At 37.7% G+C, this 16,420-nt stretch overlaps 1 protein-coding gene and 1 pseudogene across 2 annotated transcripts in view; one reads left to right on the top strand and one right to left on the bottom strand.

Moving 5' to 3' along the window:
• The window catches only part of SCFD2 (sec1 family domain containing 2), a 425,850-nt gene that overhangs the window by 191,716 nt on the left and 217,714 nt on the right, over window positions 1–16,420 (top strand). The gene's annotated exons all lie outside the window — the stretch shown is intronic.
• LOC134386314 (adenylate kinase 4, mitochondrial-like) lies at window positions 707–13,595 on the bottom strand (annotated as a pseudogene).

The raw sequence follows: 16,420 nt of genomic DNA, 5'->3' as shown, positions 1-16,420 counted from the left end.
CAATTGCAGATAGATCTACCATACGACCCAGCTATCCCACTGTTGGGAATATACCCAGAGGAATGGAAATCATCAAGTCGAAGGTATACCTGTTCCCCAATGTTCATCGCAGCACTCTTTACAATAGCCAAGAGTTGGAACCAGCCCAAATGTCCATCATCAGATGAGTGGATACGGAAAATGTGGTACATCTACACAATGGAATACTACTCAGCTATAAAAACGAATGAAATACTGCCATTTGCAACAACATGGATGGACCTTGAGAGAATTATATTAAGTGAAACAAGTCAGGCACAGAAAGAGAAATACCACATGTTCTCACTTATTGGTGGGAGCTAAAAATTAATATATAAATTCACACACACACACACACACACAAACCGGGGGGGGGGGAAGAAGATATAACAACCACAATTATTTGAAGTTGATGCGACAGGGAAACAGAAAGGACATTGTTGGGGGGGAGGGGGGGGAGGGAGAGGGGAGGGAGGTTTTGGTGATGGGGAGCAGTAATCAGCCACAATGAATATCGACAAAATAAAATTTAAAAAATAAATAAATAAATAAAAATAAAAATAAAAATAAATAAATAAATAAATAAATAAATAAAATAAAAAAAATAAAAGAGCGTACATAAAAAAAAATAATAATAATAATTAAATGAATGATCATATCTTCCTGGTTCTTCCATTGGGCAAGATCACTATGCTTCTTTGGACTGAATTGGTGTGATCTTGTTTGAGAAAAGTATTTAAACACAGGGCCAGATTTTGTTAGTCTCCATCCCGGAAGATTGGTGGAGCCCTCCTCAGCTCTTGTATAATTCAATGACTGAGTTTGCCATCCTGAAGCGGCAACTGCTTCAGGTTTATCACCTTCCTGCTGTACTAATGGTCATCAGTGATGTCATCAATCCCATGTACATGAGGTGGACTGAAGTCCAGGTTATATACCTTTCCACTGGGAGAATAAATCCAACATCAGCTGAGATGATCCTTAAGTGTTTCAAAGCTGATCACTAGATCCAGGTCACAGATTCTGTCCAGGGACTCAGCCTGTGCTAATGTCCTCGGAAAATCATCTAGTATCCAATGCTGGCTACTCCTGTCCTCCAGCTCCGACATCATTAGGCGTGTGATCACATGATCTGGAACTGAAAAACCTTTCTCTATGTGCTGCTTTGCCCTATCACCAACTTCTGTGCAAACCTTGATGTTCTCCCACAAGAAGGGGCCTCTGGAGGGATGCCGGAGGCTAAAGTTCTGGATGATCATCTGGCATGTTGTGTCCTTGCCCAAGCTGGGCGGCCTCATGAGGACTGCACACAGGAATTTGGAAGCCGTGGGCTTCGTGAACAGAGGTGCAGCCACATGGGCAGCCCAGACAGCGGCCCTGGAGGGAACCCTGGGAACTTCATTTTCTAGCCCCTGCCTCTGGCACCCTCTGCACGGGGACTCGCCAGCCACCCCCACTAAAGTACAACATTTTTAGGTAGTCATTCATTTGTAAGAAAAAGACTTAGCATAGGCAATGATTAATATAATGTGGCAGAGGGTGTTTGCTCCCAGCCCCAGGCATTTGTTTATTTGCTTATGTGTGACCTGGGGACCTGTCATCAGGCATGTGTGTCCATTGGTAGAAACATGAGCACGTGTCCCAGTTTCTGAGTTCAAGTTCTCAACAAGAAGTTGACTGGCTTGTCTGAGCACTTGCTGCTTTTTTCATACATACAGGAGAATATTTGATAACTTTTTGTTGCCAATGATAAATGGGAAAATTGCAAAATATTAGTGGAGAATGAGAATGTGACAGGCTTTAGATCCAGGTAAATAATGTGTTATAATATAACAGGGCTCTTAATAAGCATTTACTGAATGAATGAAGGCATAAGAATAATAAAATCCTTCTGTATTCTCTCCTTGGGGTTGAAAAATAGCTTTAGTCCATCTCTACAATAAATTATTTTCCAACTGTGCTATATTTTAATACCATTTTTTATGCCTAAAATACATTTTCTGCTCCCCATTCTTTAAAGCTCCCAGTCATTCTTTAAGATGCAACTCAAATGTCATTGCTTTTCTTATCCTGCCATAATTACCCAGCCCAAAATGACCCCTGTGACTCAGTATTGGTTTATGACAGTCCTAGGGCACTCATACTTTTATTGCCGCATATGATTGAAATTCATACCTGTGTGTTCTTCCTACCTGGGTGATCTTGGGCAAGTTACTTAATCTCTCTTTACCTCCATTACTTCATCTCTAAGATGGGGATGTAATTGTACCTATTTCATGGTATGCTTTATGTGGCTATTGCTGTTTGTTACCTATTCTGTTAGATTAAGCTCCTTGAGGGTGGTGACCATATATTATTCATGTTTGCACTTTTGGCTCCCATTTGAAAATTGTGGTGCTGAATGAAGGAAGGAACAAATAATGGGTTTTGTTATTTTCATGATGCTCTTCACATTCTCTTACATTTGGTTTAAACTCAATGGAGGCTAGACTGATAGCTCACTTTTTGGGGTCTAGATCTGGTTCTGAGATGTTAACTGATGAGGAAAGTATTTGATAATGATTAATATTTTCTATAAAACTTGCTTTATAAAACCCTGTTTGCTGTATCACAGAAATTTTTTAAGCCAAATATAATAGTATGTCATCTTCTTGGCAGTGAATCTAGTTATTCTTCCCCCAAACCACTTTGTTCTTCTACGAATTGACTCTTCTATTTTTCTTTTACACATACATATTTGGAACTGAAGGGCATTTAACCTATGCATAGTTAAGATAAACTTACTTTGTTATACTTCTTTTTTCCAAAGAAAATTTTATATGTTGGGTTGTAGTCCTCTCACCCTTAGCTTTCTCTGGTCCAACTATGTGAAGTTTGGTTGTCAGATGCCAGGGCATTTGCCTATGTGCAAAGAAGAGTTGGTTTCTCTTTCTCAAATACTTGGTCCTGTGTTCCTAGTGTGCCAACCAGCACTAATAGGAATTAATATTGATTGTACACCAAAAATGTCCTTATAGCACCAAAACCATCTGTGGGATGATCTAGCTCACTGGGTTCATAGTCTACACAGTAAAGTGATATGCTGGACCCTCTAATAGGACAAAGCCCTACCCCCAAATATTCTATTCCTATTGGCTCATCACTGGGACACACAAAACCTTTGGACTCCTGCTCCCTAGTATGGGGATTTTCAGACTGCTGTTACCCCAGAGGTGCCTATGAAGATCTACTTTAATTCTTCTCTAGACAGAGTGGTTTTAAAGCACTGTTCTGCAAACCAGCTATATCAAAATCACCTGAGATGGTTGTTAAAAATACAGCTTTGCAGGTTTTGCCCCAGACCTACAGAATCAGAAAGTTGAGGGGCCAGGCCTGGAGTCTATATGGGACTGAAACGGTGTGTTCTGTCTGGATCCCCCTTGATCTGGCATACGGGCTTTCCCTTAAGACATCATCCCACTGGAGGTATACCCAGGACCTCAGCCTCTCTTCTGGAGCGCTTAAACAGGTCATTGAATGAGAGGGAGTTATCCTCTTGGAGGAGACCAGTTGGGGATTCTGAGCAGAGTCTGGGGCATCAATGAGCATCATTTCTTAAAGGCACTCAACTGGCAACATTCTGGTCAAGTTCATCAGTGGTCCCCGTGCCCCATGCTAGCAGCAAGGTGACCACCTGGGGACTGGTTTGGCTGCTCACTGAGCTCTCTTTGGCACTGGGTAGTGTTCATCATAGGAATGCTCATGGTCCCATGCTCACCCACTGCACTTTCCCTCTCTCTTCCATTTGCTTGGCCCAACCTGGGAGATTTTTAAATCTAGTCTAGGAGTAAGAAAGATAGCTCTGCAAGTATGCAGCCTAATCTTTTTTGTCTTTTGCTTAGATTAGTGTTGTTTAAAACTTAATGATTAAGTATTTGCAAATTTTGTTTTTTTATTTCTGTAGAAGGTGACTCATGTCTAGCCAATAGGCTGGGATAGTGTGGGAATGGAGAGAAAGAAACATACCTCACAATAAAGGTGGGAGAAATGAAAATGAAAAAAACTGATATCTAGATTGTAATATCCAGAGTGCTATTCTTCATTGAAAATGTGAATCTGTAATGAAAATTTTGGCTGGAGAGAGTAGGTCTGCAAAATAGTACTTCTATAGCAGTTTAATACAAGCAGTAAGGGAACATAGGACATGAATTATAGGTACATTGCAAATAATCTCACAGTTCACAAATAAGCCTTAATTTTCTTCTGTGAACAAGACACAAGTTTACTCTAATAATATTAAAAATAAGTAGTTACCATTTATCAGGTACCTATAAAATGCTTACTTACCTTACCGCATTTAATCTTCTCAGCAATCCTGTGAACTAGGTGTTATTACGCAGTTTTACACGTGAGGAAGATGGGGCTCAGAGAGGTTAATTGACTTATGTAACATCATACAACTATTAAGTGAAGGAGCTAGAACTTGAACCGAGGCCCATCTGGGTCCAAAGCCAGTGTTCTTCATCTCTGCACTGTTGCCTGCTAATTTGGGACTGAGCGGCTCCAGCATTTTCTTCCCACCTATTCATTCTGTTTATTTTTCATTGTTTATTGTGACACAGCTGTTCCATTTAGTGGCTGAAGTTCTTGCCAGGACAGGGTTTGTTCTGGTACTCTTCCTTCCCTTTCATGGTGAGTGAGCTGGAACTTGTTAGCATGTCAGGGTTCAGAAGTCAGAGTCCAAGATTTTTTTCCTTTGGACTCTTTTATTTGGCACCAAAATAAGTGAATCTTGGGAAGTTATTCCTTAGGTGATCCCATCAGGTCAGAATCAGGTATAAATGTATAACGTAATGTGATAACGGCAGCTGAAATATTAAAAGCAAGGACCCATTTTGGAATAGAAGACAAGAAAAATGAGAGCGATCTTGGTAGCTGCTTATATTAGTATTCTTGATTAATGTCTGCTTTTAAAAATTCACATTGGTAATGTGACTCTAATCATTGCACCAGTCATAACCAATTAGTTGTGTTTATGTAATATGAAACAATATGCAGGCAGGGCTGGCTGGAATGTCACTTTCCTCCACAGAGGTAGTCAAGATCTAAATTGCCTTGCTGCTTTTCTCTGTATGTCATCTGTGCAGGACACCATTCTGGTCGTGACCAGGTCTGTTATGCAAGCACAGCACTCAGTTGACTCTGCTAGTGATTCACACAGAGTCACTTCTTTTGTAGACTTGGAAGGGACCGGAAGGAATTGTCCATGGCAGCATTCTCCCATTCAGTCAGCCTCTTTCCTTCTGCACCTCAGAGGCAAGCTGGATTACAGACTCATAACCAGCAAGCCTGAGCTGTTCAGGGGCCCTGTTTTGTATGGCCTACTCAGTGCCTGTGATAACTTTCATTTGGAAGCCAAGCTCAAACAATAGAGAGACTTCACATGAATAGCTGGATTTTTTTTTTTTTTTTTGGTTTCTCTTCCAAAAATGCAAATAATGGCAGGAATCAGTTGGAGCTGAGTCATAGCTGCCCTTCCGGAGAGGCCTATGCTCCCAGGAGCCCCCAAATCTATCCCTTACTCATTCTCTTGTATTCCCTGTGGTCCCCAGACGCAGCAGAGTTTGTGACCTCTGTTTTACCATCGTTGAATGTCGTCCCTCCACCTCACTGTTGGTGGAATGAAAGAATATAATGAGCAGCTATCTGATCAATTTGGAAATGGTTCACTTATCACTGTGTCACTTTTTTGTGAACAGGAACTCGAGATCCACACAGTTATGAATGTCTTTAGAGGCCCAGAAATGTACCAAGCACAAGATGTGGCACATAGTAGCCACACATCTGTTAAATGAATGAATCTACAGCTAGAACTCCTGAGTGCTTGGGGACTCAGGGTCATTTGTTTAGCTGGAAAAAGAGAGATTATGGGCCAGTTTGGGAATATTAATAGCACTCTTCAAATACATGCAGAGTTTGGATGACAGCTAATATTTTTTCTGTTTCCATGAAATACAGGATTTTATTTTTATTTTTGTGATGGGATACCTTGGCCACTTTATAGTAAAGGCCTTTTGGGGATATTAAACATTGGTAACCTTATAAAATCTCAACAACTTTCTTCTTCTAAGCCAAGCAAAAAATCCGCTTGGGTTCAATTGTATCTGACCATCTCTCTAACCTGATACTGTCTGTTTCTCCCAGAGTGGGCTATGAAGCAGGGACATCTGTGTCTCTGTACTCTAGAGACATTTGGTGTTAACCATGAATCCTTGTTTTGTTAATAATACCAGGCCCTGCCCTACCAGGCAAAATACAAGTTGTTAATGCTCCTTTCAGTGGTTCAGGGCTAGGGCTCCACAGACTGACTGGGTTTGAATCCTGGATTTCCTATTTATTCATTATGTGTCCCCAAGCAAGTTATGTCTCATTTCTGTGTCTTAATTTTCTCATCTGCAAAATGGGTATCCAAAGAGCATAGCATCGTTAGAACAGAGTCTGGCATATCATAACCTCTCAATAAATGACAACTACTACTCTGGGGGTGGTAGCAATGGCAGCAGTGATATTTGTGTTAAAATATAAAAATGTTGGGCCGACCCTGTGGCGCACTCAGGAGAGTGCGGTGCTGGGAGCGCGGCAGTGCTCCCGCCGCGGGTTCGGATCCTACATAGGGATGGCCGGTTCGCTCACTGGCTGAGCGCGGTGCGGCCGGTCACAAAAAGACAAAAAAAAAAAATAAAATAAATAATAAAATATAAAAATGTAGGCACTAAGAACTTTTTTGTTATTTCATTTTGTCTCCTTTTTTCCAGCTTTATTGAGGTATAGTTAACAAAATTGTATTTATTTAAGGTATACTAGTCTTTTCTTAAATACAATTATTACTTTGAGAATTACACGGGCCTTTTATCACCAGACTGTAAAAATATTAGACACATCACCCCCACTTAATGTATGATTGAGTTTGATCTGGCAAAACAAGATCTTTCAGGTATGCCTAAAAGGGGCCCATTGCTTTCCTGGTTACGAAATCAAACAAGGCTTGTTTGAGGGAAGGTAATTATCTTCTGATAGTAATTACTCTTCTGTGAAAATCCAATGCTCTTTCCCCTGATTACTGAAGGAAAACAAGCTCCGGTTTCTGCATGAGCTCCCTGTAGTGAGAGGCCAGCTTTGGAACGTGGTGTGATGTCACTGCTGATTGGCCCCAGGGTTCTGGATTTCATCTGTGTTATTGGAATACCTCAATTTATCAGTTTTCCACAGGGGATTACAGCACTCTTCAGGGGTTTGGAAAGTTCAGAAATGAAAGCATACATACTCTTTGGGGGTAAGACATGCCTGTCCCAAACACTGGCAGTCATTGCAAGGTTAACTGTATGCTAACCTTAAGGAGACTTTGTCTTTTTCTTAGCTATCAAGCCACGGGAATTTTAAGCTGCTTTTATTACCAACTCTTCCTCTAATCCACCCCCTTACTTACTTTGAGCAAAAACTTGATTTCAGGGGTGATGTTGTAAAGTAAATATTTTTGTTGGACATTTTCTTTCCAGTTGCTTAAAGATTCCTTTCAGGTTTCTACCCAGAAATAGTGAATTCAGTCAGAGTTAGAGTTAGTTCCTAAAGTGGATTTTGTACCCCATGTGATATGGATAACACTGGAACAAAAGCCTTCCATTAAAAAAAAAAAAAAAGTGGATGCCTTGCAGGTTGTAGTAGATGTAGTGTGGTAGTTAAAAGGCAGAAGAGGGCGTTGGGGAGGGAATCTTCTAGAGTCAAAATTGAATGTATCTCTGCTAGTTATGCCTGTGACTTTGGCAAGTTCTTACCTCTCGGTTTTGTCCTCTGTAAATTGGAAATGATATGAGTACTACTCTTACAGAGTGGTGGGGAGGATCTACACTTGGCCTGCTCATATTAAGCACTCAGTAAATAGTATGAAGAGCAGCACTAAGATCTGCGAGGCTGGTCTTGAGGTCAGGGAAGTTTTTCTTAGGAGGCAAGGTTTCGGGTGAATTCTAAAGCAAAAAACAAAGGGATTGGGGGTGGAAAGTTAGATGCAGAGTAAATAGAATAACACAAGATCTTGTAAGCTAGTTTAAGGATTTTAGTATCTATCCTAAAAGCTATGAGAAGCCAATAAAAGGTTTTAAGTGGGGGCAATAATCAGAGTTGTATTTTAGATTAGATCCCATGCCTGGTGTAGAGAATGGATGGGGTGGAGAATGAATAAGGATAGGCCAGTGAGGAAGCTGTTTTCCTAGCATAGGCTACAGAAGATGGAGACTTGATTTAGGCAGCAACAGTGGAGAGAAGTGGGTGGACTGAAGAAACAGGGCTTGGAGATTGATGAGATAATCCTCCAAGATCCCCTGAGGAATCTATTATTATCCCTATTTTCTCAGTGAGGAAAGCAAGTATTGGAGCAGTAACAGAGCTTGGCCAGTGAGTGGCAAACCAGGGATTCAAACCTGCACCTGGTTCTAAGACTTATGCTCTTAACCACCATGTCACACTATTTCAGTAGAATGTTCTGAGAAGGATTATTTTATGTACCCATAGTGGAGAGAGGATGCAAATGTTCAGGGCTCCCACTTGGCCCAGATGGAGCTTGCAGACCCTCTGACAGCAGATGTTGACTCCTGTCATTCTCTGCTTACCTTAGAGCCATACCAGCTGCACCATAAATCCCAGTTAGATTTATACTGATGTGGTGTTAGAGTCAAAGTTGAGAATTGTTGTAAGTGCTATCATTTAAATTAATTTATGCATTAAGGCTGGAGTCTTTTATATTGCAAGATGTTTTAGGGTTGATTAAGGTACCTTAGGGATTTTAGTTTATCCTTATTTCTTCCTTGCTGTATACCCCCCACCCCCACCCCTTCTCTGTTTCCTTTTCTTTGTTCATCCATTCATTTGGTCATCAAGCATTTTTCGAGTGACATTTATTTCAAGGTAATATAGAAGAGTGATTAAAAACATGGACTGTAAAATCCTTCTGCAAAACCTCCTTCCATCACGTCTGTTGAAATCAAAATTCCAGGTCTTGCTCAGTATCCACCGGTTCATGAAGACTTTTTAGCCTGTATCCAACGGTCCTAAAAGACCTTCATGTGCTGTAGTTGTTTTAAGCGCCTTTATCTTAGACTAACCCCCTACTCTTCTTTATAATCTGCTGTCCTTGAGACTGATGAACTCATTCTTTATACCTCTTTCATTTTGCCCAAAAGCACTCACCATGGTGCAAAGCACACAGTTACTTCCTAATACACTCAAAAATAGAAGCATGAATGATGTTTTACCTTAATCTTTATATAGTATTGATATTTCAGCATGATAAGCCATGAAACACAAGTGTTCTTGAAATATAATCAGTAGCAAAAATTTCAGATAACACAATCAGAGACCAAAATTAATATGTTCAAATATGAAAAGTTTTAAATGGTAAAATTAACAATTGTTGCTGGGGACTTTGGGTAGAAGAAATGCAAAAATTCTACTTACACAGTTAATTTTCATTCTGGTTCTCAATTATATGTCCGAACACTGTCTTGGTTTCCAGGAATGTATGATGCAGAATAATTTTCCTAACCAAGTCTTATTTAGTCTACAATTTTTTCTAATTTTTGCCTTTTCAAGTATCACAAAGTTTTGCTTGAAAGATGAAAAACTCAAGGATAAATATAACTCAGAATAATTCAAAACAAGGTTATGACATTAAGAAAAGCAAAATATGAACCAGAAAGTTTTGTAATAGTATGTCTTATTACTAGTATTTGACTCTATTTCCTCTTTTACCACCAAATCTCTAATTATGCTGTGCTGGATGACCCCATGAGCTATGGAGAGTGGAACTGTGAGGAAATGTCAGATCATCACTGTTACGTGATGATATTCTGCAGTAATGATTAGCATAAGCTGTTCAGCCTGTGTGGATTTATTTGTTTGTTTTAAATAAACTTTATTTTTCAGAAAGATTTACAGAAAAATCATGAAGTTAATCCAGAGTTCCTATATACCCTGCCTGCAGTTTTCCTTATTATTAAGGTCTTACATTAGTAGGGTACGTTTGTTACAAGTAACAAATAAATATTGATGCATTATTATTAACTAAAGTCTGTACTTTTTTCACATTTCCTTTATTTTTATCTAAGATCCTTTTTCTGTTCCAGGATCCTATTTAGGATACCCTATTACATTTAGTTGTCATGTCTCCTTAGGCTTCTCTTTGCTGTGACGGTTGCTCAGACTTTCCTTATTTTTGGTGCCCTTGGCGGTCTTGAGGAGTAATGCTCAGGTATTTTGTAGGATGTCCGTCAGCTGGGATTTGTCTGATGTTTTTCTCATAATTAGATTGGTGTTAGGAACTCTGGGGAAGAACACCACAAAGGTAAAGTGCCATTTTCATCACATTGTATCAAGGGTACATACTGCCAGCCTGATGTTGACATTTATCACGTGGCTAAAGTAGGGTTGTCAGGTTTCTCCCCCTTTCACAGTGTACACTTTGGAACAGAGTCACTGTGCACAGCCCACGCTTAGTGAGTGGGGAGTTAGTTATGCTTTACCTCTTTGAGAGCAAAATATCTACAAAAATTATTTGGAATTCTTCTGCACAAGAGATTTTCTCTTCTCTTTCATTTATTTATTTGATTATTTATTTATATCAGTATAAACTGATGGATATTTACTTTATATTTTGGGTTATAAACCAGTAATTCTTTTTTTGTTGCTCAGTTTGTTCCAGCTTTGGCCACGGGGAGCTGTTTCAGTTGGCTTCTGCGTCCTCTGTAGCCTTATGAGATTTCTTTTTTCTTTTCTTCTTCTTTTCTTTCTTTCTTTCTTTTTTTTTTTTTTGAGCACTTCCTTACTTTCTGGAACGACAAGATGATCCAGGCTCATCTCGTATCTTTCCTGCCCTAGTCCTAAAATCAGCTATTTCTTCAAGCAGCCCTGGTTCTTTTCACTGGAGGGTACTATAAGAAATCAAGATCTGGTGCTAGATATGCTCATTGCTACTGGGATGTCATTGCCCTTCAGATCCTCTTAGCTGACAGAGCAAGAAAATATATGTATGTACACAAACCCATGCAAATACACATATTTCTTCAATAAACCATCTGTGTAGGATTAAACTAAACATTAGTTTATACTGATGTCTCCAACTTTAATCCATTACTACGTGGATCATTCTACGTGGATGGATAGATCATAGCCTCATTTCCTTGTTTATCTGTACATTTTCACACCAGCAGTGAAAAACCTGGCTCCCACCGTCCTCCGTCCATTTATTTAATTGTGGATTCAGTTTACACTCCCCATCCCACCCCACTCGAAATACTACATAAGTAAGGTTGTATCCTTCTCGGTATCAAATCCAGAGCCATTTGCTGTTCAGCCTCCTTCAGTTGTGATGTTAATTTTTATTACCTGGTCAAGGTGTTGTTCATTGTCTTCCTGTAATATAGTTACTCTGTTCTTCCTTGTAACTAATAAGCAATTTATGATCATTTACTTTGAGAGCATACACATATCCTGCTCCTCATCAAACTTTCCCCATTGATTTCTTGCCCCAGACAATCTTACAATGATGGTGGCAAAAGGGTGATTTTCAACTCCACCACTCCTTCCTCTCAGTTGACATTCTACTAGAAGGAAGAGCCCTTCTTTCTCCCCTAGCTATCTATGTATATATTTATGTATTTATTATCAATATGGACTCATGGATTCCTATTTAATTCAATGAGTTGTAATTAATTAATTTTGGTGCCCAGTTGTCTTAGATTTGGCAAGTTGGAGCTCCTTCAAGCTGGTTCACATATCTTTTTGACATACCCCCATTATTTGGGGGCACTTCCTTACTTCCTGGCACAACAAGATGCTCCAGGCTCATCTTATTCCGTTCTTGACTCATCCTGGGAATCTGCCATTTTTTCAAGATTTCCTGGTCCTTCTCAGCGAAGAATGGTCTGTAAAAATGAAGATCTACGCACTAGGTATAGTCATTGTTACTGGGGTGTCATTACTTCTAGGCCCTTCAAGAGACAATGCTAGGAAATAAACAAATTTTATATGTCTGTATATATACAAACACACATATGTACATATAGATACACATTTTAGAAGCATGTATTTTTTAAAGGATTAGTGATGTTAATATATTAAAACATCCTTACAAATCAATAATACAGGACAAGAAACCCAATAGGCAAGCAGACAAACAAAATTTACATGAAATTTATAAAAAAGCTCATACTTATGAGAAGGTCAACTCTACTAGTTATCAAAGAGATGCAAATTAAAACAATGTGATTCCAATTTTTGCTTATAAAATTGGGGAAGATTTAAAAATGTATTCTGTAGTGTTAGTAAGAGCACAGTGAAATAACTACTTATGATCCAGGTGGGACTGCACATGGACATAGCTTTCCTCGAGATAAATTTGGCAATTTTTTAATTGAAACATATTGATTGTACATATTTATGGGGTACAGAATTATATTTCAATACATGTATACAATATATGATCATCAAATCAGGGTAATTATCGAATTCATCATTGTAAAACTTTATCATTTCTTTTTGATGAGAGCATTTGAGCTCCCCTCTTCTAGTCATTTGAGAACATACAATAAATTATTGTTAATTATAGATCTTAGCACTCCTGTAGACCACTAAAACTCCTATCTAGCTGTAATTCTGTGTCCATTAACCAACCTTTCCCAATCCCCCTATCCCCTCCCCTTTCCAGCCTCTAGTTACCACAATTTTACTCTCTATAGAAGCATGTATTTATTAGAAAAAACATATGTAGGAAATTATTCCTGCCACTCTAATCTAACCGCTCAACATTCTTTCTTACCTTCGCCCATTCCGTATTTATATTTCACTTTTTTTCTAAAGTGAGAGCCCTCACTCCCAGCAATATCACATTTACTCTGTGGGCCTAATCCTACAGCACACAAACAAAAAGTAGTTTCAAAACTGCTGTACTCATACCATTATAAATAAGATGGCTGCTAAAAATAATTTAAGATTTACTTGCATACTTGCAGTTTTTTTGCTTTTTTGTTTTTACCCCTAGTCTGAGAGTATTTATCAAAGCACTGCATTCTAAAGTCATTTAAATCAGTTCCCTAGCCTGTACCTACCACCCCACCCCCAGTGTAGTTCTGTTAATCAGTTGGGATTCAGTTGGGATCATTTGTTTACTTCTCTTTACATTCGACAATAGGGTTTTCTCCTATATTTATTTATTTAATTGTATTTTTTGAATGTATGGAACATGAACATTCTTTCAAATTTAAAACTATACAAAGGTATACTCAGAAATGTTACTTACTCCTGTGTCTTTTCCAAATTGTGTTTCTTCTACCTCATCCCTTTGTACCCAAGTTTATTGGTTTCTGATTTATTCTTCCTACGTTTCCTAAAAAGTACCATACTATAGGTGCAGTGTGTGTGGTTTTGTTTTGTTTTTGTTTTTGTTTTATTTTTACTGAGCTTTTTGAGATTAACAGTATACTCTGGATATTATTCCATTTCAGTTCATAGAGAGCTTTCTTATTCTTTTTTACATCTGCCCAGTAGTCCATTGCGTGAATGCATCATACTTAATTCAACTATATTCTATGTTTAGAAAGGTAGGTTGTTTACATTATTTGTGTTTACAAATAACAATGCAATGAATAACCTTCTGCAAAAGTGTTAGAGGTATATGATTAGGGTAAATTTCTAGCTGGGTTATTGTGTCATGATATGCTGGGTAAAGGTTAATACATATAGTTTTGTTAGATGTTATCAAATTCACCTACATAAGAATTAGATCCTTTTGACTTCCTGAAAGTCATATATGAGAGGGCCTGTTTTCCTTTAGCCTCACCAACAGACTCTTTTATGAAACATGATTTTTTGCTAATATGATGGGTGAGAAATGGTATTTAAATATAATTTTAATATGATTTTTAAATTTTAAGTGATGCTGAAATTATTTTTATCTTTTAATGTAATTTTTTATCTTTTATGTGAATTTTCTATTCATATCTTTTTCCCACTTTTATATAGTATTTTTGGTCTCTTTTTCATTGATTTTTTGTAGTTCTTTATAAATTAGAGACTTTACTTCTTTATAATATATTTGCAAGTATTTTATCTTAATTTATTTGTCTTATGACTTTGCTTATGGTGTTTTTGCCATTCGATTTTTTTTTGTTTGTTTTTAGATAGACATATATACTAATCTTTTTTTTATCACATCTGGATTTTGAGTCATAGTTGGAAAAACTTTTCTATCCTTAGGTAATAGAGGAACTATAGAGGAATTTACCAATTACAAAATTAATTGTATTGTTTTATTTTTAAAGTATCTGATCAGTTTAGAGTTTGTGTTTACGCATGGCATGAAGAATGGATAAAAAATTTATTTTTTTTCAAATAGTTATCCAGTTGTCCCAACACTATTATTAAAAAGTCCATTTTTGCTCCAGCATTTTGAGATGCACCTGTATCATACAATAGAGTAATTTCCATCTCTTTCTGGATTTGCTATTCTGTTCCATTGGTCTGCATGTCTATTTGTGCTCCAGGATCACACCATTTTAGTTAGAGAGACTTGTAGCAGGCTTTAATATCTGGTACGGCTATTCCTCCCTCACAGCTCTCCCTTTTTATTGTTTCCGTGTTCTTGTTTGGTTATTTTTTCATATGAACTTTAGTATGTTGTAAAGTCAATTTGTTTATTTCCAGGGGAAGTAAAGCTTTTTTTTTTTTAAATTGGGATTTCACAAAATTTATAAATTGACTTAGTGAGCACAGACATCTTTTGATGAGTATTGAGACATCCTAACCAAAACCAGGAATATCTTTTCATTTGTCCAAGTCTACATTTGTGTTTTGCAGGAATGTTTATAGAAGTATTCATCGTATAGGTTTGAAACTTTTAAAATTTATTTCTAAGTGTTACCTCTCTTTCCATTCTTATTGCAAATGGGGTTTTCTCTACCATTATGTCTCTTAACTTCAACCAGTTTTTTTAAAATTTCTGCTTTTCATTTCAAACAATTATCTCAGCACAGCCAGACTATGTGCTATGAATCAAAGATATTTCTTCCATGAGTAATTTCCTTTATATCAGCAGATAACTTTAAAACTTCACTCATGTACTGTGAAGTAGAATCTATTGGAATCTTTTACTATCTAGAATTTAAAAGATCAACTATTATCAAGTGAGAATATCGTTCTGGAAACTCTGTGAGTTGCTCTTTGTATTAGTGCAACAGGAATGTTGTAACAGGGGTCAAAGACAGGAAAAGGATGAGAGAGGCCCCGATCTCTTTATTGTTACATCAGCATTTGGAAGTGTGGCTCTTTGGTTAGGTTTTTGTACCGCATAGGAGTGACTAATGCAGACCCATAAAGCAACTGGACCCGAGTTTCTACGAGCCAGTTCTTTCTATAATGCATGAGAAGTGAAGTGTGTTAAGTATTTTGCCATACAGAGATTATCGGTAGTTTCTTCCCTGTCTGTGGGAGCTGCAGTACTTCAGTGTAATCTTTGTGTTTGACATTTTTCTGTCTCCACCGAGGCATTTGAAGTTGTGCCAGAAGTAGAGATCTGTCTTTTCTAGACTTAATCTCACAGCTGTGGGTTTGCATGATTCATTCCGAAACAGTTTGGGGATGATGGTGATTATTTACGCAAACTTTGTGTATATTTACATAGTCATGAAATTTGAATGGGAAACTTGCAAACCATTTTTACAATTCACTTTCAACATTGGTATACTTTACACTCACTGGAAAAGATAGATACTGAAAAATAAATACTAAAAAAGAAAGCAAATTTTAGGACCCAGAATAAAGCCGAAGTAAAACCAGAAATTCAATTTCTATGATCTCTTGATACTTGCTGGGTTTGGGCTGAGGTTGTATGTAATTCCATAGGGAGCCTTGTGCTTGTGCATCTGTTCATTCATCTCTATCCATTCATCCCTCCTCCAGATCTTATTCTCACAGGATGCTTTGTCAGAATATCTATAAAAGCATCTTTTTAATAATAGGAGTACATATTGTAGTCCTAGAGACTTTCAACACCTGATTTAATAAAGATAATTAAATTTTGCTATCTAACATGGATAGAAAATAGTTATTATGGCTAATTAAATAACAGATTAAGAAGCCATTTCTCTCTCTCCTTCCACACATACACACGTACATGTGTGAACATTTACTTATTTATTTGTATAATTTATTTAGTCTCTCATATCAACGAAATGAAATGACTTCTGATTCTTAATAACCCCAGGGCCATCACCAGGAATGATAAATATTTTTAGAATGTAATAAATTATAATAATAGATAATATTTGTTGTACACTTCTATACCGGGCACTATTTCAGACAATGTATTTATCCTTCATAG

This window comes from Cynocephalus volans, chromosome 9, assembly GCF_027409185.1.
Source record: "Cynocephalus volans isolate mCynVol1 chromosome 9, mCynVol1.pri, whole genome shotgun sequence".
NCBI classification, from domain to species: domain Eukaryota; kingdom Metazoa; phylum Chordata; class Mammalia; order Dermoptera; family Cynocephalidae; genus Cynocephalus; species Cynocephalus volans.
This window is presented reverse-complemented; position numbering and strand designations above follow the sequence as displayed.